Source organism: Mustela nigripes, chromosome 5 (genome assembly GCF_022355385.1).
Source record: "Mustela nigripes isolate SB6536 chromosome 5, MUSNIG.SB6536, whole genome shotgun sequence".
Taxonomy (NCBI): domain Eukaryota; kingdom Metazoa; phylum Chordata; class Mammalia; order Carnivora; family Mustelidae; genus Mustela; species Mustela nigripes.
This window is the reverse complement of record NC_081561.1, coordinates 93905044-93926853: the sequence shown is the minus strand read 5'-3', so window position 1 is coordinate 93926853 and position 21810 is coordinate 93905044. Positions and strand designations below refer to the sequence as shown.

At 38.7% G+C, this 21810-nt stretch overlaps 1 pseudogene; it reads right to left on the bottom strand.

Moving 5' to 3' along the window:
- LOC132018678 (elongation factor 1-alpha 1-like) overlaps window positions 1–18269 on the bottom strand; it is a 49253-nt pseudogene extending 30984 nt beyond the window's left edge.
- Between the last annotated feature and the right edge of the window lie 3541 nt (window positions 18270–21810).

Below are 21810 nucleotides of genomic sequence, written 5' to 3'. Positions count from 1 at the left end.
ATAAAGGGATTAGAACAGGACACCTGGGTTTACTTCCTGGCTCTGTCCTGAATCAGCTTAATGACTGGATCATTCATCATTCATTCCAGTGCAACAGGAAGAATATCAACTCAAGCCAACTTTACAAAAGGGAATTTACATAACGCCTACCCACGAATAGCTCAGACTTCAGACCTGATTTATGTTATTAGGAGGCTGTCTCATCCCTTTCCACTTTTTTTCTGAATTGTGAGATCCAAGTTTATACCTTATCAGTTCAGCAACCTCCCCAGAATGAGGGTACCTCTTTTCCCAAAGCACCATCATTTACCCTTGGATTTATTTAGATTACTCCTCTTTAGGACATACACCTACCCTTGAACCAGGCTTCTGGTTTTCATGGTCTTGAGCAGATTTCCTCTCCTGGAACCAGGATAGGGTCATCTTCAACTCGATTATTGACTGAGAGCAGGAAGATATGTCAGGTTTCTTAAAGGAAAACTGGAGTATCAGGAGAATGACAAGTGAATCCTGAGTAGACAAAATTAATTAGTTTCTACAGTAAGCTTGAACAAGATAGTTAACATTTATGAACCACTTTTATCTTACCATCAGTTGGAGATAATTATAGTATCTATTGCATAGAATTGCTTGGATGACTAAATGATGTGATATATGAAAAGTTCTTAGCACAGTGCCTGGTATACAATCATTTCTCAATGAATGATAGTTATTAGTAGTGCAGTGTTGATGGAGTCACATTTGGGCACCTCAAGGTCCCTTCTTTCTAAATCATTTTATTATTCTGTTTTAGGTTTTGAATAATGAAATCAGAGTTGAGGGAATAAATGAAGATAAAACTAACATCCTAAGGATGTGTGCCCTAGAGTGGCAAAGGCTTCCAGGAGCAAGTCTGGAAATGCTTACAGTTATCAAAGAGGACAATGTTAATGGGAAACTCTATTATGGATATAGTTGTGACTATAACATCACCATAGAGATCAAGAACCACATTTTATTCTTTAGTAATGGTGGGCATTATTGGAAAAAGAAAATATTTAGAGAGAGATAGACAAATATTAAATATGTATACTTTTATATTTCACATAACTCTTATTAAATTATTGAGTAAATAGTAGAAAAATAGGAGATATATAGAATTTTTTCCTAATTTTTATGTGGGTTGGTATGGGATCACATTGAGCAATGTCTACAGCCCTTAATAGAAAAAAAATTTTTTTCTTACTTTATAGTGAGAGTCAGTTTTATCATTCTGTATACCAGTGTATTAGGAGATAGTAAGAAACAAACTTTTTCATAGCTTATTATTTCTGGTTGAATTTCTAGGCATCCTTTAGTCATTTTCCTAATTGAATGTGAATATATTCAAACTATAATGTACAAATTGCTTCTATAGTTTAATGTTTGTCCTTCTTTCTTAAAAATAAAACCTTAACAATTACAACTTTTAATTTTAATCCTTTAGTATTTAAAATATTTTAAATGATTATTTTTACTTTAGAAGAACAAGAAGGAGAGAATTAAACTAGAATAATAGTCTTATCTTTCTTATTTTGGCTTCAAACCTCTGAAAAAACCTACATTTCATTCTGAAAGGATTTTTTTTTTAAAGAATTCATTTATTTATTTGAGAGAGCAAGCAAGAGAGCACAAGTGGGGGAGGGGTGGCAGAGGGAGAGGGAGAGGAAGAAACAGGCTCCTCATTGAGCAGGGAGCCCACATGGCCTTATCCCAGGACCCTGGGATCAAGACCTGAGCAGAAGGCAGATGCTTAACCGACAGAGCCACCCAAGTGCCCTTTGAAAGATATTTTGTACGACTTTCTGGATAATAAATATTCTTTATTTTAGATTGATCTTTTATATAAAGTTGTGTCCTTTTAACCTCAAGAGAAATATATTTTCTTTTTTGGCAGGGGGAATATATTTTCTGTTCTTAAACTTTCTGTTCCTTCTCTCTTCTTGCCAGTGGGTAACGTTATTTCATTCATTTTGGAAAAGAAAAAACATTTTTTATCAGATACCCAGGCATACACATGTACATTTGGCATTTGATGCTGCATATGGGGTCAGGAAAGACTAGGAAATGATGAACCTGTGCCAGCTTTCCCATTAGTGATGGGCTTATGGCTAAAAGGCCTCTTCCCTGCTAAGGGTCAGGCATGCATCATTGGAGAGTGGGAAAAAATGTTTCTATAGATTTTTTTTAACCTTGTAGTCATTTTCTCTATCACGAATATGAACAGATAAAACAACATTCGTTAAAATGGTTTGTGAGATGGAATTACATGCAGATATTAAGAAACATGATACAGCTCTCTATGTAATGTTATGCAAACCCCAAAATAAGTGAAACAGCAAAATACCAAACAGGGTAGATGGCATGGTCTCATAAGTAGAATATAGAGTCATCTAATCATTGATATGTAGGATAATTCTTAAAGGATAACAAGGTCTGAAAAAAATTGTTCACCTTCAGGAAGAACTATAACTCTAGGCTCAGGTTTTAGTGTGTACCATTTTCTTGTTGTTAAAATGTAATGTTAAATAAAATGTATTATGGAAGTATAGATAATCGTATAATAATATCCTATTATTCATCATTAATTTTCAATAGTTATCTGAATTTTCCACACTTGTGTCTTTTTTTATTTTTTCTATTTTATTTTTGAGTTATTTTTAATGTATGTACTATATATTACATCATTTCATCAGTAAGCACTTCAATGTATATTGCTAAAAATATATAGTTTTTTTACTTGAGTATCCATAATGCTATTATATTTCCTAACGCAATTAACAATAACTTTTTCTTTTTTTAAAAAAAAAAGATTTTATTTATTTGACAGACAGAGATCACAAGTAAGCAGAGAGGCAGGCAAAGACAGAGAAGGAAGCAGAACCCCTGCTGAGCAGAAAGCCAGACATGGCTCTCCATCCCAGGACCCTGGGATCATGACCTGAGCCGAAAGCAGAGGGTTTAACCCACTGAGCCCAACAATAACTGTTTCTTAAGACTTTTTTAAAGTTTTCTTTCTTTCTTTCCTCCTTTCTTTCTTTTTTTCTTTATTTGAGAGAGAGAGAAAGTACAAGATCAGGAGCATCAGAGGGAGAGAGAGAGAGAGAATCCCAACAAGACTCTATCCCAAGCACAGAGCCCGACACGGGGCTCAGTCTCAGGACTCCGGTATCACATCCTGAGCCGAAAGCAAGAATCAAATGCCGAACCAACTGAGCCACCCAGGCGCCCCTTAGGAATTTATTTTTTAAGGCAGTTTTAGGTTCACAGCAAAATTTAGACAAATTTACAGAGATTTCTCATATATTCCATTCCTCCGTAAATGTGTATCCTCTCCTATTATCAACATCATACACCAAAGTGAGACATTTGTTACAATTGATACTGTACATTTGTTATAATCTACATTAACATGTCATTATGGCCTAAATCCCATAGTTTACCTTAGTGTTCCCTCTTGATTCTGTACATTCTATGACATGCATAATGACAAATGTATAATGACATGTATCTATCATTAGTATATCATAAAGAGTATTTTCACTACGTCAACTATTCTCTGTTCTCTGCCTATACATCCCACACCACCCACCTCCACCACTATCCCCCCTCCTCCTCAATCCCGGCCCAGAAACCACTGCTCTTTTCACTGTCTGCACAGTTTTGCCTTTTTCAGAATATCATGGAGTTGAAAATGATACAGTGTGTAGCCTTGTCAGATTGGTTTCTTTCACTTCCAATATGCATTTAAGGCTTCTCTATACCTTTTTATGGTTTGTCTGTTCATTACTTTTTATTGCTGAATAATACTCCATTGTTTGCATGTACCATGGTTTATTTATTCCATTCAACTGAAGGGCAGGCATCTTGGTTGCTTCCAAGTTTTGACAATTATAAAGAAAGTTGCTTTAAGCATCCACGTGCAGGTTTTTGTGTGGACATACTTTGCAATTCCTTTGGGTAAATACCAGGGAGCCCAATGGCTAGATAGTATGGTAAGAGCATGCTTAGCTTTGTAAGAAACTGCGAAACTGTCTTCCAAAGTGGCTGTGCCATTCGTCATTCCCACCAGGAATGAATGAAATTTCTGTTTTTCCATATCACACCACCATTTGATGTTGTCAGTGTTCCAGATTTTAGCCATTCTAGAGTAGGGTGTATAGTAGCATTTTATTGTTGTTTTAATTTGCATTTACCTGGTGACATACAATGTGGAGCATCTTGTCATATGCTTATTTGTCATCTGTACCTCCTTTTCGGTCCAGTGTCTATTAAGGTCTTTGGTATTTTTTAATTTGATTGTTTGTTTTCTTATTGTTGAATTTTAAAAGTTCTTTATATACTTTGGATAGCAGTCCTTTTTCAGACGTGCTTTTTCCCAAATATTTTCTGCCAGTCTGTGGCTTGTCTTCTAATTCTCTTGACATTGCAGTGCAGACATTTTTAATTTTAATGAAGTCCAGCTTATTAATTATTTATTTCATGAATCATGATTTTGGTGTTGTATCTATAAAGTTATTGCTATACCCAAAATCATCTAGATTTTCTCCTGTTATCTTCTGGGAGTTTTATAACTTGGTGGTTTACATTTAGGTCTATGATCCATTTTGAGTTAATTTTATGACTGTTGTAAAGTCTGTGTCTAAATTCATTTTTGTATAATAGATGTCTAATTGTTCCAACACTATTTGTTAAAAAACAGTTTTTGCTCTATTTTATTACTTTTGCTCCTTTGACAAATATCCATTGATTATATTTATACTTGTTTCTGGGCTCTTTATTCTGTTCCACCAACATATTTGTCTATTCTTTTGCCAATACTGTAAATTGTCTTGATCTAGAAGTCTTGAAGTTGGGTAGCATCAGTTCTCTAACTTTGTTCTTCTACTTTAATATCATGTTGGTTATTCTGGGTCTTTGGCCTCTTTGTATAAACTTTAGAATCAGTTTGTCAATATTGGCAAATTTTGTTTGGGATTGCATTGAATTTATAGATCAAATTAGGAAGAATGGACGCATCTTGACAATACTGAGTGTTACTATCTGTAAACATGGAATATCTCTATTTAGTTCTTTAATTTCATTAATCAGAGTTTTGTAGTTTTCCTCATATAGATCTTGTACATATAGTGTTAGATTTATACCTACTATTTAACTTTTTGAGATGTTATTGTAAGGATATTGTATTTCCAATTTCAAAATTCACTTATTCACTGCTGGTTTATAGGAAAGGAATTGACTTTTATACATTAAACTTGTATCCTGCAACTATGCCAAAATCACTTATTAATTCCAGTTGGGGGAGGGGTTGGTCAAGATTTTTGGGTTTTCTACATAGACAATCCTATTACCTGCAGACGAAGTTTTAAATCATTCTCCCCCCCCCAAAAAAAATCATTCTTCCCAATCTGTATATCTTTTATTTCCTCTTAATGCTTTATCGTATTAGTACGGATTTTTAATACATGTTGAAATATTTATTATTATTATTTTTTAAAAAGATTTTATTTATTTATTTGACAGAGAGAAATCACAAGTAGATGGAGAGGCAGGCAGAGAGAGAGAGGGGGAAGCAGGCTCCCTGCTGAGCAGAGAGCCCGATGCGGGACTCGATCCCAGGACCCTGAGATCATGACCTGAGCCAAAGGCAGCAGCTTAACCCACTGAGCCACTTAGGCGCCCCATGGCTACTTTCATTTAGCAAGTCTTAATTACTTCAAATTTTTAGAACTTGCTAAATAAATTAGCCTTTTTTTAAAGCATACCCATTTTTTAAAAGATTTATTTATTTTAGAGAGAGAGAGAAAGAGAGTGGGGGGAGGGGCAGAAGTAGAGAGAGAAAATCTCGAACAAGAATCTCTTGCTGAGCACAGAGCCCAATGTGGGGCTTGATCTCACAACCTAGAGATCATGACCTGAGCCAAAATCAAGAGTTGGATGCTTAACTGACTGAGCCACCCAGGTGTCCTCTATACTCATTTTTTAAAAATAATAAATCATTTGTTCATTTACTTTGTTAGCTTATTCATTAATTAATAACAATTAAAGGCCCACTTAGTGCAAAGCACCGTTGTAGGCATTGGGAAAAGAGACAGCATCTCAACAATTATTTAAATGTTTTTCAATACAGTCCCAAGTAGCCAACATTTAAGACATGTGTATACAATATTCAGTACTGAACAAGGCTTTGTTACAATACAAAAAAATGTTAAACGATATCACATGCTCTCCTGATATCTATTAGTCTAGTGGTTGGGATAGACACATCCATGTGCTATAATAGGGAAACAGACAATATATTATTGATATAAAGGAGTGACTGATATCATTTCTAAAGAAAGTCTCTGGGCCTTCCATTTCATTAAAACACTTATTTGGTGGCAATAAAATACTACAAGAAACTTGTAGTATTGATAGGTACATTATGCATATGTATTAAAAAATTGGGGTTGTGTTCAAAAGAGCATTCATCACAAAGTTATGAGCATTTTTAATGCTCATATTAAAAATATTATTTTTAATATTCAATATTAAAAATATTTTTAATTTAAAGCCTGACAGACTGTTGAATAAACTTCTGGTCTATTCTTCCTCTTCTTGATATTCAATTTTTATTTAAAGAGGACAGATAAAAATAAATAACTCTTCATTTCTATTCTCCAGGACAACTGCTATCTTATGCAAATAGTATGTACCTATGGGTATATGACCATAACCTTTTAGTTTTATTGAAATGAATTATAGACATACTGCTCTGCATTTAACTTTTTTGACAAATAATAATTGTATACATTTAATAGACACAACTTATTTTGATATACATATACATTGTGAAATGAATGATCACCATAATCAAGTTAATTACATATCTATCACCTCACATAATTTCCCCCTCCTTTTTTTTGTGGTAAGAACATTAAGATCTACCCTCTTAGCAAATTTCAATTATACAATAAAAAGAATGAAACAAATTCTGGAGCTAAAACATATGATGAATGAAATTAAAAATGTAACGAGCTTACTTTTGAGCAGAATGTCTTGTTGCTGTTTTACTGGTGCTTTATCATTTAATTCAATGCTCTTGAGAAATAAGTGATGCAGTTTCCTACTTATTATTTGTTTGCTTTGTTTTTCTATTATTTGGAGCTCTCCTTCCATGCCCTTTCCCTTCTATTCCAGAACCATATTCAGTGAGAGGAGCAGGCTGAGTGAGTCTGTGGGAATCAGATAAATTTCAGATTGAAGACATTGCTGCAAACCCATTATCCAGGAAAATTATGTAGTGGTTTTATACAGAAGCTTGACCAGGGACTAGTATATTTTTGAATGAATAAACAGAAGAAAAATAGATTCAAAATCCCAGAATTCTGTTTCTTGTCTAATACAGAACGTGTAAGCCCCAGAAGCAGGTTTTGCTAGGCATCCCGACATAGATAGAGACAAGCATGGGCTCACAGTGTTCCACTTTATTTTCATTACCTGGCACTACCTGACACTGAGTATGAGCAATCACATTTTGGAACTTCTGACTTGGAGCATGGTGTAAGAGATACAGTCTCAAATATATGAGAAAGTAAGTGTTTAAGGCCTGGCTTAGTCTCTCATTAGCTCTGCAGACATGGGCAAGTCACTTAAATCCTCTGAACATCACTTTGAGTGCAAAATGTGTCGAGAATACTTTAAAGGCCTATTGTGAGAATCACATGGGATCATGAAAGTAAAAGAAGTCTGAAAGCTATAAAAAAAAAAAAAAAAAAATAGGAGTTGGGTGCCTGGGTGGCTCAGTGGGTTAAAGCCTCCGCCTGCAGCTCAGGTCATGATCCCAGGGTCCTGCGATTGAGCCCCACATTGGGCTCTCTGCTCCCCTGGGAGCCTGCTTCCCCCCTCTCTCTGCCTGCCTCTCTGCCTACTTGTGATCTCTGTCAAATAAATAAATAAATAAATAAATAAATAAAAAATAGGCGTTACAATCTATCCTTTTGTCCTCTTGGTAAATTATTCTGGAAAATTTATTTAAATAAAGTTTTTATTGTTTGTTTTGTGACTAGAAATGTTCACCTACCAGAAGTATAAATACATATAGACACTTCCCTTTAACAGATTAAAGTGTAAAGGATGTCATATCAGCAGGTGGTGCTGAGGCTGAATTAAAGTAATCACAGGTGTGGGGACTCATCTAGAAAGTGGCAAAGGATTAATGAGTTTGGAATAACCAGCTTATCCTCTGTCAAATAAGGGGGTTATCAACTATCGAGTTAGAGTTAGAGTTCAAAATCTGAACATAGGTTGAGGAAAGAATAAGCATAAATATTTGGAAAGGGAAATAGAATCTGGCTAAAGTAGATGAGCAGACAGAGAAGGAAGCAGAAAGAGAAATGGAGAGAGGAAAGGGGAGAAAGAGCATGAGAGTGAGGAAGGGGAGAGAAATAGGACTTTGGGTGCTATTGGTAATCTCTAGAGCTAAGTCATAGTTTCTCAACTTTAGCTTCATGCTGGAATCACCCATGACACTAAAAATACTGATGCCTCAGTTTCAGCCTCAGAAATGCTGATTTAATTGGTCTGGGGCAGATTTTTAAAAAGTGCCTCAGGTGATTCCAATCTGTAGCAAAGCTGAGAACCACTGAACCAAAGCAGTACCTCTCTAACCTGAATGAGCATACAGGTCACCTTGAAAATGCAGGTCTGGAATAAAGCCCGAGATTCCAGCTCCTAACAGGCTTCTAACAAGCTTTCTCCAATTTCTAGACAGTTTTAACGAGGTAATTGAAAAAGTGATAAAATGATGATGAAAACAGCTAACAATTAATGAATGCTGTTGGGAGGGAAATTTTTTCTCTAACCTCTAAAATTCTTCTGGTTGGTCTAAGAATCAGATTGACCTGAGACAAATTAACAGTAGAAAATCAAATTGGATTACAATGTACAATCCACGTAAACAAAGACAGGCAAAACAAGGTATATATGTCATCCTGAGCTAAGAAGAGAGGGAGTAAGCATTTGGGGCTTCAGAGGGAATGAGAGGAATTCACAGGAAGAACAGGAAGAGTAAACACTTAGTGAACAGTTGTTTGCTCGGCCATCCAGAAACAATGGGACATAGAGAGGAATTTTAATAAACAGACTTTGCTAAGTTCCTCCTTGATTACCACCCTAATTCATTTCATAATGTAGTTACCTATGACAATAGGTCTCTTTCAGGAACATGTCCACTAATTTTTTTTTTAAGATTTTATTTATTTATCTGACAGACAGAGATCACAAGTAGGCAGAGAGGCAGACAGAGAGAGAGAGGAAAGCAGGCTCCCTGCTGAGCAGAGAGCCCGATGCGGGGCTTGATGTGGGGCTTGATGCGGGGCTCCATCCTAGGACCCTGAGATCATGACCTGAGCGGAAGGCAGAGGCTTTAACCCACTGAGCCACCCAGGCGCCCTCTCTACCTAAATTTTTTTTAGGCGGTTAGGGACAAGGTCAACATTTCTTCCTGCGTCTCTTGGGTCTTGATTATTTTCAGCTGAAATAATTTGCATGTCAAAGTGACACATCTTGGGGCAACTTGTGCTGAACCCCTAAAAATGAACCAGATGCTGTACTGGATATTTTGAGGGTTAATTTGTTAAAATCCCCAGGACAACCTAAAAGGGGTTTGTATTATTATTCACCTGGTTTTACAAATGAGGGAACTGGGACTTAAACAGTTAGATATCTTACCTAAGTTTATAAATATATTTGAATTCTGAGAGTTTGACACTGAGCCTGTGCTCTTTAGTGACTCTATTATACTGTCTTTGAAATGATTCTATAGTCTATGGCCATACCACCGTGAACATGGCCGATCTTGTCTGAAATGATTCTGTAGCCTTACTTTTTTAAATCTGAAAGAAGGAAGCAAATCTGGAAAGCATCTACAATACTAGTGTAAATATAAATAAGATTAAAACCTAAAATCTGTCTCATGGCTTTTGGTTATGGGAAGAACTAGGAGTAGCATGAGAATTATTGCAGAGAAAGCATCAGTACTTCATTCTGGATAGGTCAAGTCACAGATTTTGCCAAGGTGAACAGCTACGGTCTCAGCTTTGTCTGCTCATTATATCATGCAGCCAACTTTAAAAATCCTAAAGCCTAGGTCACATCCCAAACCAGATAGATCAGACTGTCTAGAGTAGGAACCATACATTAGCTACATTAGCATTTGGTAAAGCTTCCCAGGGATTCCAAATTGCAGCAAAGATTGCTAATCACTGTTTTTTTGGAATATGGGGTCCTGGGAGGAAAATTATGCCACTGATAATAGAGTACAAATGTCATATTTCCCAGGCAGCCTATTCTAGCACCTGGAGCTATTTTTGTCTTTTCTCTGAACCTCCCTGACTTCTATCTCAATCTCTCTGAGAACACTGACCACATTCTGTCTTTAAACTAGGCATTTGTGCCTTTATTAAACTCTTCTTGGAGAAGGACTATATGAAAAGTTTTCTCTAGACATGTCCTCAAGAGAAGTCATCTTAACAAAGGATTCCATGGCCAAAGCAGTTGAATTATTATTGTGGCAGAACCCAATAAGAGTTTGCCCACCAGTGTGCAGCAAGCCAATAAAAATGAACACCAAATTTCGCTAAGCAAAATAAGTCACTCAGAGAAAAACAATTATCATATAATCTCACTGATGTGAGGAATTTGAGAAACAAGAGAGATGATCTTAGGGAAAGGGAGGGGAAAATGAAACGAGATGAAACCAGAGAGGGAGACAAACCATAAGAGACTCTTAATCTCAGGAAACAAACTGAGGGTTGCTGGAGAGGGAGGTACGGAGGGATGGGGTGGCTGAGTGATGGACACTGGGGAGGGCATGTGCTATGGTGAGCGCTGTGAATTGTGTAAGATTGATGATTCACAGACCTGTACCCCTGAAACAATTAATACATTTTATGTTAATTTAAAAAAAAATGCAACTGACACCAAGCTTTTGCAGCAAAGAAAAATAGTCAGTTTATTGGTGTGGTGACACCCAGGGAAACAGGGAGCTAATACCCCAAAGTCCTGAACTCCCAGACGGCTGGCAAGTGAAGATATTTGAGGACAAAACTTGGGGCAGGTGTCTCCTGAAACAGTAGACACCATTGATGGGAGGACAACGAAGTTGTGTTGGCGGGTGCTCTGGTACTACTTTGTCTGATCCTCTGGGGGTCTTTTCTCTCTCTTGTTTGTCATTTTTTTTTTAAGATTTTATTTATTTATTTATTTATTTGAAAGAAAGAGCAGAGCAAGAAAGAGGGAGCACGAGTGGAGGGAGGGGCAAAGTGGGGAAGAGGCAGATGGAGAGGGAGAAACAGACTCTTATTGAGTAGAGAGCATGACTGAGGGCTTGATCGCAGGACCCTTGGATCATGACTTGAGCCAAAGGCAGCCACTTAACCAACTGAGCAGCCCAGACGCCACAGGTCTTTTCTCTCTTGAGAAAGACTTAAAATCTGAAAAGTGTCTTTATTCCTTATGTTAGAAGTTTCATGAAGTATATTTGGTGATTATATTTAAGCTAGTGAGTTTGCATTCCTATAGGATCCTTGGCCAGTCCAGGCATGTCTGGAAAGCAATATGATCTCTAGTTTTCATTCTTCCATCTGAACTGGCAAGATGGTTGCCAGATTCGGTATTGTGTGCATATCACTCTCTTAGAGACTTCCAATGAATATTGCATTTAAAAATCCAATCAAGAAATGGGCAGAGGACATGAACAGACATTTCTGCAAAGAAGACATCCAGATGGCCAACAGACACATGAAAAAGTGCTCCATATCACTCGGCATCAGGGAAATACAAATCAAAACCACAATGCGATATCACCTCACACCAGTCAGAATGGCTAAAATCAACAAGTCAGGAAATGACAGATGCTGGCGAGGATGCGGAGAAAGGGGAACCCTCCTACACTGTTGGTGGGAATGCAAGCTGGTGCAACCTCTCTGGAAAACAGCATGGAGGTTCCTCAAAATGTTGAAAATAGAATTGCCCTATGACCCAGCAATTGCACTATTGGGTATTTACCCTAAAGATACAAACGTAGTGATCCAAAGGGGCACGTGTACTCGAATGTTTATAGCAGCAATGTCCACAATAGCCAAACTATGGAAAGAACCTAGATGTCCATCAACAGATGAATGGATAAAGAAGATGTGGTATATATACACAATGGAATACTATGCAGCCATCAAAAGAAATGAAATCTTGCCATTCGCGACAACATGGATGGAACTAGAGCGTATCATGCTTAGCGAAATAAGTCAAGCGGAGAAAGACAACTATCATATGATCTCCCTGATATGAGGAAGTGGTGATGCAACATGGGGGCTTAAGTGGGTATGAGAAGAATAAATGAAAGAAGATGGGATTGGGAGGGAGACAAACCATAAGTGACTCTTAATCTCACAAAACAAACTGAGGGTTGCTGGGGGGAGGGGGTTTGGGAGAAGGGGGTGGTATTATGGACATTGGGGAGGGTATGTGTTTTGGTGAGTGCTGTGAAGTGTGTAAACCTGGTGATTCACAGACCTGTACCCCTGGGGATAAAAATATATGTTTATAATATTCAAAAAAAAATAAAAATAAAAAAAATAAAAGCTCTAAGATGCTCTGTAATAAGGAAACATCTTTAATTTTGTTTAGTTGGGAGTTGAACATAAAATACTCTTAATATTCTGTTTTAATACATAAATTTTGAGGGGAGGAAATTCTAGTTTAGAAGAAAAAAATGGACTTATTGAAGAAGATCTGGCAACAAATCTAAGAAAAAGTACTTACCTAAACTCATAAGGTTGTTGTGAAGGATAAAATCAAATTAAATAATAAATAATAATACATTAAGTAATAATAAATTAAATGACACCACTTGCAGAACAGGTCTATTATAGTTTCTGCTGCTATGGGCTTCCTTCTTATCCTTCTTTGTAGTCTCAAGAGTATCTAGGACAGGTCTTACCTTTTATACACAGAAACCCCACCTCCACCCTCACACATACCACTCATAGTGCATTTCTTCTTAAAAATTATAAGAAAGGGATGACTAGTTGGTTCAGTGGGTTAAGTGGTTAAGCATCTGCCTTTGTCTCAGGTCATGATCTCAGGGTCCTGGGATCCAGCCCCATATCAGGCTCCTTGCTCAGCAGCGAGTCTGTTTCTCTCTCTGCCTCTGCCCCTCCACCTGCTTGTACTTTTTCTCTCTCTGACAAATAAATAAATAAAATCTTTAAAAAAAAAAAAAAGAAGAGAAGAGAAAAAAAAGAAAAGGAAAGAAAAGAAATGAAACTGTAAGAAAATCCCACAACTCACAGGTGGGTGTCAGGAGCACACAATACCATCTAAACTGACAATCTCCTCTAAATTTCCTTTATTATTAATGGCTGCAGGAAAGACACCATTGAAGACAATCTCCCTCTGAAATTTAGTGTTTGCTATTGTTTGATTAATGGGTATTTACTGGGCAGTTACTACACACAAGGCACTCTGGAAGATGTAAACCTTGGTAGAACATTTATACGCTCACTGAGCACCTCTTGCTAAACAGCTCTCTTCTGTCTGGCCAGGCAGGCTAACCATGCAGCAGACACAGGCGGCCGTGGGAACCAGAATGGGTCACTCCCACTCTTGTGTTCCTGGACATTTTGCGTACGTGTCTAGTTTATGAATTGCCTGTGAATTCTTAGAACAGAGCAAAATGCTTGGCTCTCTTTGAATTGGCTTCTTAGTGAATCAAGTATGGGATTCTTCATAGACAATACAAGAACCATGGGAGGTCTGAGGGAACACAGATTAAGAGAAAAGGGAATCCATATCTATATGGAGAGGAAAATATAGAGCGTAAAAACCAGTGATTTTGTTGTTGCTGTTGAAAGCACAGAGAGTTTATCTGCCTCTCTGTTCCCACCCTGTTCCCACACTGCCTTGTTCAGTATTCAATCTAAACCCCGCTCCTACTGGAGCAGACTGGTTCCTGTTGGAAGATGAAGAGTAATGAAGTCAAGAAACTTCTTCATCCCTTAACAGTTGCTGTTTAATGTTATTTAATGTGACTTTTCTTCCTCTATTTGCTGGATTCTATGGGGGCTTCCTAGGCCATGAGGGCTGAGCTATTAGTTTATTATACAATTTATGAACCAGGATTATAGGGAGGAGCATATTTTTAAAATAGATTTTTCTACAGATTGTGAGGTTGGCTTCTCACCCTTTTTTTTTTTTCCCCCTTAAATTTAGTGTCTATACTCATACTCTTAAGACAGTGATTTTCAAACCTGGCTACACAATAGAAACTCTGGGAGATGAGGCCCAGATGTGTTTTATTTATTTGTAAGCTCTCTGGGGCTTTCCACAATGCAGCTCTGGTTAAGAAACACTGCCTTAAAAGCACTCCACTGTATTTTTCACATTCATTATTATTAACTGCTTTATTTAAAACCTCAGGCTTGAAAGGCCCTGATGATGCTGGTTGTCTGTTTCCAACAATGAGGGTTTACTTCTGCCAGAAGGAGCATGGTTGAAAACCACAAGACGGTGAGGTTCCCATCCGGACCCCTGATTCCCAGCAAAAATCTACTACGTGTGTGAACTGCTGTGATACTCATTTGTACATAAAGGTCTCCAAAAAGAAAAGAACCTCACTTATGCCTTTGGCCAGTGGAGTAGCAATTGGTACTTTATTTACCATCTCTGGAAAAACCTGCAACAATTCTCTGAGCAGGTACATGGTTAAAGAGGGCAATGGTATATGCATAGATAACCCTTCCTAACTTCATTTTTTAATATAAAGGACAAAGTATTTGCTAAAAAATTTAATTCACCAAAATTTCAGGTTTTCTTTCCAAGATCTGAAGTGAGCCTATGATTTCCAAAATGTGAAAAAGATTTTCCTCTTTCCTCTAACTCAGGCGGTGGGGATGAAATTCATTTTTAATATTCAGTCATGGTTTAGGAATCTTTCCAGACTGTAGCTTAATCAGCTTGGAAATATTTTTATTTTATGTTAAATACACAGAGATGGTGTTTCTTAAGCTTTTGATAAATATTTTTGGAGATAAAATTAAAACTTGCCTCATATTTATGTTGGTTGTAAAGAAGAGAAACATAGATACTTTCGATTCAAAGTGAAACTGCTTTGTACTTTATACATAATGCTCTGTATCATTATTTTAACATACAGAATAACCAGAGAACATCGAATTTTTTTATTCAGTTTTTCCTGCCTTTGCCAATAGAAACGGTAAACAGCAAGATGATAATCAGGGAAAACTTAATCTTTCATGAGTGCATATTTGCCTGCTGGGTTAGGCTTTATATTTAGGCAAATTTATAATAGCTGAGTAGAAAAGGAAAGGTGGATAGTATTTATAGTCTCTGAGGTTCAAAGCTCAGATCTGTAGATTCAAACCTGGGGTAAAAGAAGCAATGAACAGTCTTTCTGAAGGCAGAACATGCTGAACAAAACATCTTTTGGTCAGTATTTTACTACCTCTTAGAATGGGTGGGAATCCTCTGAAAATCTGTGCAGCAGAACACCTGATCAGAAAAGTGAATATGGGGGCAACTGGGTGACTCAGTCAGTTAAGCGTCTGCCTTGGACTCAGGTCATGATCCCGGGGTCCTTGGATCAAGCCCCATGTCCGGCTCCCTGGTCAACGGGGAGACTGCTTCTCCCTCCCCCTCTCCCTCTTCCTACCACTCTGCCTCCTTGTGCTCTCACTCTCTGTCAAATAAATAAATAAAATCTCTTGAAAAAAAAAAAGTGAATATAAATGATGCCATGAATTACAACTTTCTTATATCTTGGAATAGTCACGTCAATTTATAGGGCTCACTAGGCACTGTGAATGTGGATCACTCCCTGGGCAGATCCCCTGTATCACTTCCATCTTTCTGGGTCTCAGCCTTGAACCTCTGCACCTCTCTTTTGCTGGGGAGACTGCAACACTCTCTCCATTAAGGGTATGCTCTTTACAGGAGAAAGAAATTTTATCTAACCAAGTAACAAATGGTATTTAGTTCTATAGGAGAAGTAGATTGTGTTTCATCAAGTCAGATGTTGCCAGTCTGAATGAGCAGAAACTGCTCATAGTAGATGTCCTCCCTCCTAGAGAAGTATTTCACTGTATCACTAGGGTTCTGCAGTAATCCTGTGGGTGTATGAATTTCACACCCTCCCTAGCTCATTGTGCTTTAACTAGTTCTTTAACAATTAAGCAGTAAGAAGAGACATTAATTGACATTTGATTAAAAACTTATAAGGATGTTAGGAACTTTGATGATGTTTTCAATCATTTAAAAGTGCTTTCCCCCCCAGGGAGCCTGGGTGCCCCAGGCAGTTAAGCATCTGATCCCTGATCTCAGCCCAGGTCTCCACACCCCTACCCACCCACCCCCACTTTGTGCCCCCAATGAGCATAGAACCTACTTAAACCAACCAACAAAGGAACAAACAAAAAAAGTGCTCCCCCCCCCCAACATCAGTGCTTATGGTAAATTAAACATCTCACTATGGAAGGATTAAGGTTATTTAAGTCACTCTGTGCTATAAGTTTCTGTTATGTGCTAGTGAACATGGCTACATGGAAACAGACTGTAGTGAAAAACTGAAAAAAAGAAAAGAAAACATATTAAAAGAATCTGCACTAGCAAGTGATGTGGGAAAATTACATGTCCTTACTACTTATAGGTCACTGACAAGTTCTTGAAACAGGCAGGGTGACACAGTTGTCTCTATGTTAAGACTTTGCTAAGGGCAACAGGTAACATTACCCCACCCCCCAGGACGCTGTAAGTCTATTTTCAGATATAAAATTTTTTTCAGAAACTTCCTGCATCTCTATCCCAAAGATACATGTTGGCAATCCTCCTCCAAGCATATGAACCCCCAATACACATCTGAAGGGTCTCATGACTCAGATTTTATAAGATGGTAATAAATGACTTTTTCCCAACAATAGCTAGCCACCTCAAGGTCTTAGAAGCCTTGTTTCCAAAATTCCTCAGAGACTTAGGCTATTCCTAACCCCCTCTCCCAACTTGAAAGTATACAATTGGCCATGCCACCTGACCAGTGCAGCCCTTTCTGCCCACGGGTCCTGTTCCCGTGCTTTAAAAAAAACACCTTTTTGCACCAAAGATGTCTCAAGAATTCTTTCTTAGCCGTTAGCTTTGAACCCTAATGTTCTTTCCTACATCAGCAAGTACTGTGCTTACCGGGGTAGCTGAGGTAGCGAATATGCTGAAGATACAAGAGATGTTGTCAACTGAAAGAAAATCAACCTCAAAGGGGATTTGTAAATGTTTTATTTATTGTCTTACTAAGGACAATAGCTCAGGAAACTATCAGGCTGCTCTGCAGAACTGCTCTGAAGCTACTTGCTACAGGGGATTATATATACAAAAAGGGAAAGGAATATATATACTAGGAAGCGGTTCTCCAAATACAGTGTGTCACAAGGTTGAATCTACTACTATTGATAAAATTAAGATTTCCTGATTTCCACACAGACATGAGAATGACCCTTAGGTCATCTTAATATATTATATTTCTATCATATCTGATTGTTTATAATATTGCTTGTGTCAGGGGGCAAAATTCTTGTCTCCTTTAAGGGTCCTCCTAGCCAGATCAAGAAACAAATTGATATGAACCAGATTAAGAGGAGAAAACTGATTACTAGTGTAAAGATGGAGAATCCATATAGACACAGAAATTCTAAAGACAGGTAAAATGAGGTGTCTACGTCATCCTGAAGGTTTCGGGGGTCTGGGGCTTTAGAGGAAAGGTATGCAGTTCAGAGGGCAGTAAGAAAAGCGAATGTCTGGTAATTAGATATTTGCCCTGGCCTACAGATGGGTGGCCCAGATAAAGATTATTTCTGATAATACCTATTATTTTGGGGAACACCTCCAATTTAGATTCTACTGTGTAGTTAAGGGACGCCAAATATTTCTTTTAAGCCTGCAGGTTCTTGATTGTCTTCAACTCAAAATAATCCTCATGCCAGAGTGGCCCATCTTGGGGTGGCCTGCCCTCGGCCCCAACCCTGACATGTCTCTTTTTAACTGGTTTTCTGGTTCCTCCTGTTTTTGATTCTTCCTTGAGGTTACTTGAAATAGTCACAGAAGGCTGATATTAGTTGCCGACTCAGTTTCAGTGCACGATTTAGGGGTTTTGATGGTTTAGTGTCAGTACGGTAAGCCCTAGATTCTGATGGTCCTGTGAATTCTGTCATCGCGTATGAGCTGTGTGGCACTAGGTATCCTACATGTACAGCTAAGCCCCAGTTTTCTTATCTATAGAATGAGGATAAGAACTGGCAGAAACAGTGAAACACGTTCACCGTTTATAGCTTTCCCCACCTCCCTTGCTGCTTAGGTTCCAGGGGCCACATAACCACCATCCATTCTCAGTCTGGCTCCCACAAACCTCCCACACAAGCCTCCAGCGGACACACTGCCATGACTTAGAAACCATATGTCCCACCTGGGGTTGCTGCAGGCCTGAAGGAGAGTCGCTAACCTGAATGTGAGTGGATGTGAGCACGAAGTAAATGTTATTTTATTAAGGCACTGAGATTGAAGACTTCTGGGAACAACAGTGGGGGAAACGGAATGTAGGCAGAATATGTGAAACTGCACGTCCGCCACTATTCATCAACGTGGTAGAATTTTAGGCACATGTTGTATAAGAGCATTGTAGTCAGTAATGGAGAATACTTACACAGTCACTTAAACGTAAAAAATTACTGCTGGTAGGAATCACAGGATGTATTGCCCCATTATACTGTTTTATTAACTCACTGACTGAATAGAGATGTTTTTAGAGTTACCATCGTTGAGTGGAACAGATCCCTTTTCAACCAGACACACCGGAGTCAAAGAACAGGAAGTAAGATGTCAAGAACATGATTTCATTCTCTACCAATCATTGAACGTCACCCTAATGAGGGAGCAGAAGGCTAGCTGAAGACAAAGCATAAGCTGACACCCTGCAACCTCCTCTGTCCCCTCACACCACTCCTGGGTGGGATATGTGTGGCCATCTTTCAGGAGGCTCCCAACTATCTTAATGTTAATGCTTTACTACAGGAAAAAACAATCTTAGCTTGACAGTAGCTAGGCCTCCAAGATCCTGGGTCTTCTTTGTATATGAAAGTCCTTTAGAAAACCTCCCTTTTTCCTTACCTCCCCCGACCCCATAGTATATAATCAATTGCTCCTCACAACCGCCTTTCTGCCCATGGGTCCTGTCCCTGTGCTTCATAAAACCACCTCTTTGCACCCAAGAGGTCTCAAGAATTCTTTCTCGGTCTTCGACCCCGGACCCCACCCCACCAAACTTCACCTATATTCTAAAACTACATCAGCTCCACCCAGATACCCTAATTTTTGCCTTTAAAAACCCTCACTTGTAAGTCCCGGAGAGTTTAGGATTTTGAGCATTAGTTCCCTGTTCCCCTGGGTGGCATCACACAACTAAATAATCTGTATTTCTTCACTGCTAAAGCTTGGTGCTCATTGGACAGACAAGCTCTAGTTTGGTTAGAAGATTTTGTTGCAGAAAAATAATCAGACCTGCAAGAGACCAAGTAACACTTGGAGAAGTAGGAGAACTTGGATTTATTTATGCAGGGAACCCGGATGAGTTCATGCTTCAAGTTCTGTGCCTGGAGCAATGGGGTTATAGGGCTTTTATAGGGGACTGCAAATAGGTTTCAAGGGCTATGCTGACTGCTGGTAGGTGGGTTTAAACAGGGGGAGTGGGGGCTGCTGTAGGAGGGAACAGTAGTGCAGGGAGCCTGTAGTGGGAAGCCTGTTTAAAGAAGCAGAAGCGGCTGGCTATCCCTTGCTCCCAGTAGGGCTTCTGGCTAGCTCTAGTTTATTGTTAGTGATTTTCCACCTTCTGGGGCCTCCAGGCCTGGGCCTGCTCTGGGTAATTTTCTTCTTCAAAATCAGTCCTCTCTCCCATTCTTGCCTTTCCACTCCTTTCTCCTTGTTCCCTCTCCTCCGCATGCCTTCCTCTTTGTTCCTTCCTTCCTTCCTTCCTTCCTCTAAGGATGGTCTGCAGTGGCAAGGCTTCAAGCCAACAGCCAAGAAAGAATTCTTGAGACACCTTTTGTGTAAAAACGTGGTTTTATTAAAGCACAGGGACAGAACCTGTGGGCAGAAGGAGCAGCACTGTGGTTGTGAGGAAGGGCTGATGGTATACTTTGCAGCTGGGGAAGGAAAGATGAAGGAAAGTTTCCAAAGGGACTTTCATATGCTAAACAAGACTCCCCCATCCTGTCCAGCTAAGGTTGTTGTGTGTCTTCCTTCTAGCAAAGCATTAACATGAAGACCGTTGGGAGTTTCCTGCAGGAATGTTACACTCTGCCTGCCTCGAGTATTTGTCCATGGGCTTCTGGTTATAAGGACATTTAATTTTATCTACATTTCCTTCTGCCTTTGCTCCCCACATCACTTCTTTCCTTCCTTCCTTCCTTCTTTATTGATACTAAGCACAATCTAGCGTATCCTGATTAATGCAAACTTTACACCTATTTCACACTGTTGTAAGAATTAAACATATTAAGTATATAAGACTGGGTACACAGGGACACATAAAAAGTTCAATACATTTATTATTATTTTATATCACCCAAACTCATTATATTAGAGATTAAAATGCTGGGGCCACAGCCAAACAGCTAATTTTTAGTATAGCTAAAGATTTCCAACCTAGGGTTCTTTAAAATGTATTGCAGTCTGCCCCCTAAACTACATGTACCACTTCACTGAAAGAGACATTTAGGTACATTGAATCCGTTTAATGAGTTTAGTCTATTAAAAATAACAGCTGAATTTATTTCAAGAAAGTAGCTAACATTGATGGGGTTTTGGAGTTATGGATGAGGTTCAGTGGGGTGGACTCCTGAGCCAATGACCAAGAAAGAACTCTTGAGATGTCTTTTGGTGCAAAATGGTGGTTTACTAAAGCACGGGGACAGGACCCATGGACAGAAAGAGCTGCTGTCCCAGGGTTGGGAGGGGTGGATGATTATATATTATGTGGATGGAGGAGGTAAGGAAAAGGGAGGTTTCAAAAGGATTCTCAGATGTTAAAGAAGACTCACAGGATACCAGAGACATTGCCATTTTCAAGTTAAGGGGTTCTTTTGTTATTGTTGTTGTTGTTGTTTTCCCCTCTAACAAGATATTAACATGAAGATAATAGGGAGCTTCCTGGAGGAACATTACACTCTGCCCACTTCAAGTATCCGTCAATGGGCTGCAGGTTTTTAGGACATTTAATTGTATCTATATTTCCTTCTGGAAGCTAGGCTATTGATAGAAATGCTTTGTTCTTGTATACATTTGTCAACTGAGGAAGACTCAAGCCTTGCAGGATTGTGGTCTCTATGAATTTAATTATTTTTCCATTAGGGCAGCCAGGAGTACCTGAGGAACATCACATATATCCCACTGGTGGAGGAGAAGTTGTGGAGTGTCAGCTTTGCGCTTTGTCCCCAGCTTGCCTTTTGCTCCTTCAACATGAGGAAGTTTCAGTGATAACCTAACAATGCTGCTCTCAATCTTGTAATTCTTGGGTGGTATTTGATGTAGGAAAGATGTTAGGGTTCAAAACCAAGGGCCAAGAAAGAATCCTTGAGACATCTTTGGTGTAAAAAGGTGGTTTTATTAAAGCATGGGGGCAGGACCCATGGGCAGAAATTGAAGCCCTGGAGTCCTGAGGAGTGGCCCATTATATACTTTCAAGTTGGGAGGTGGTTAGGG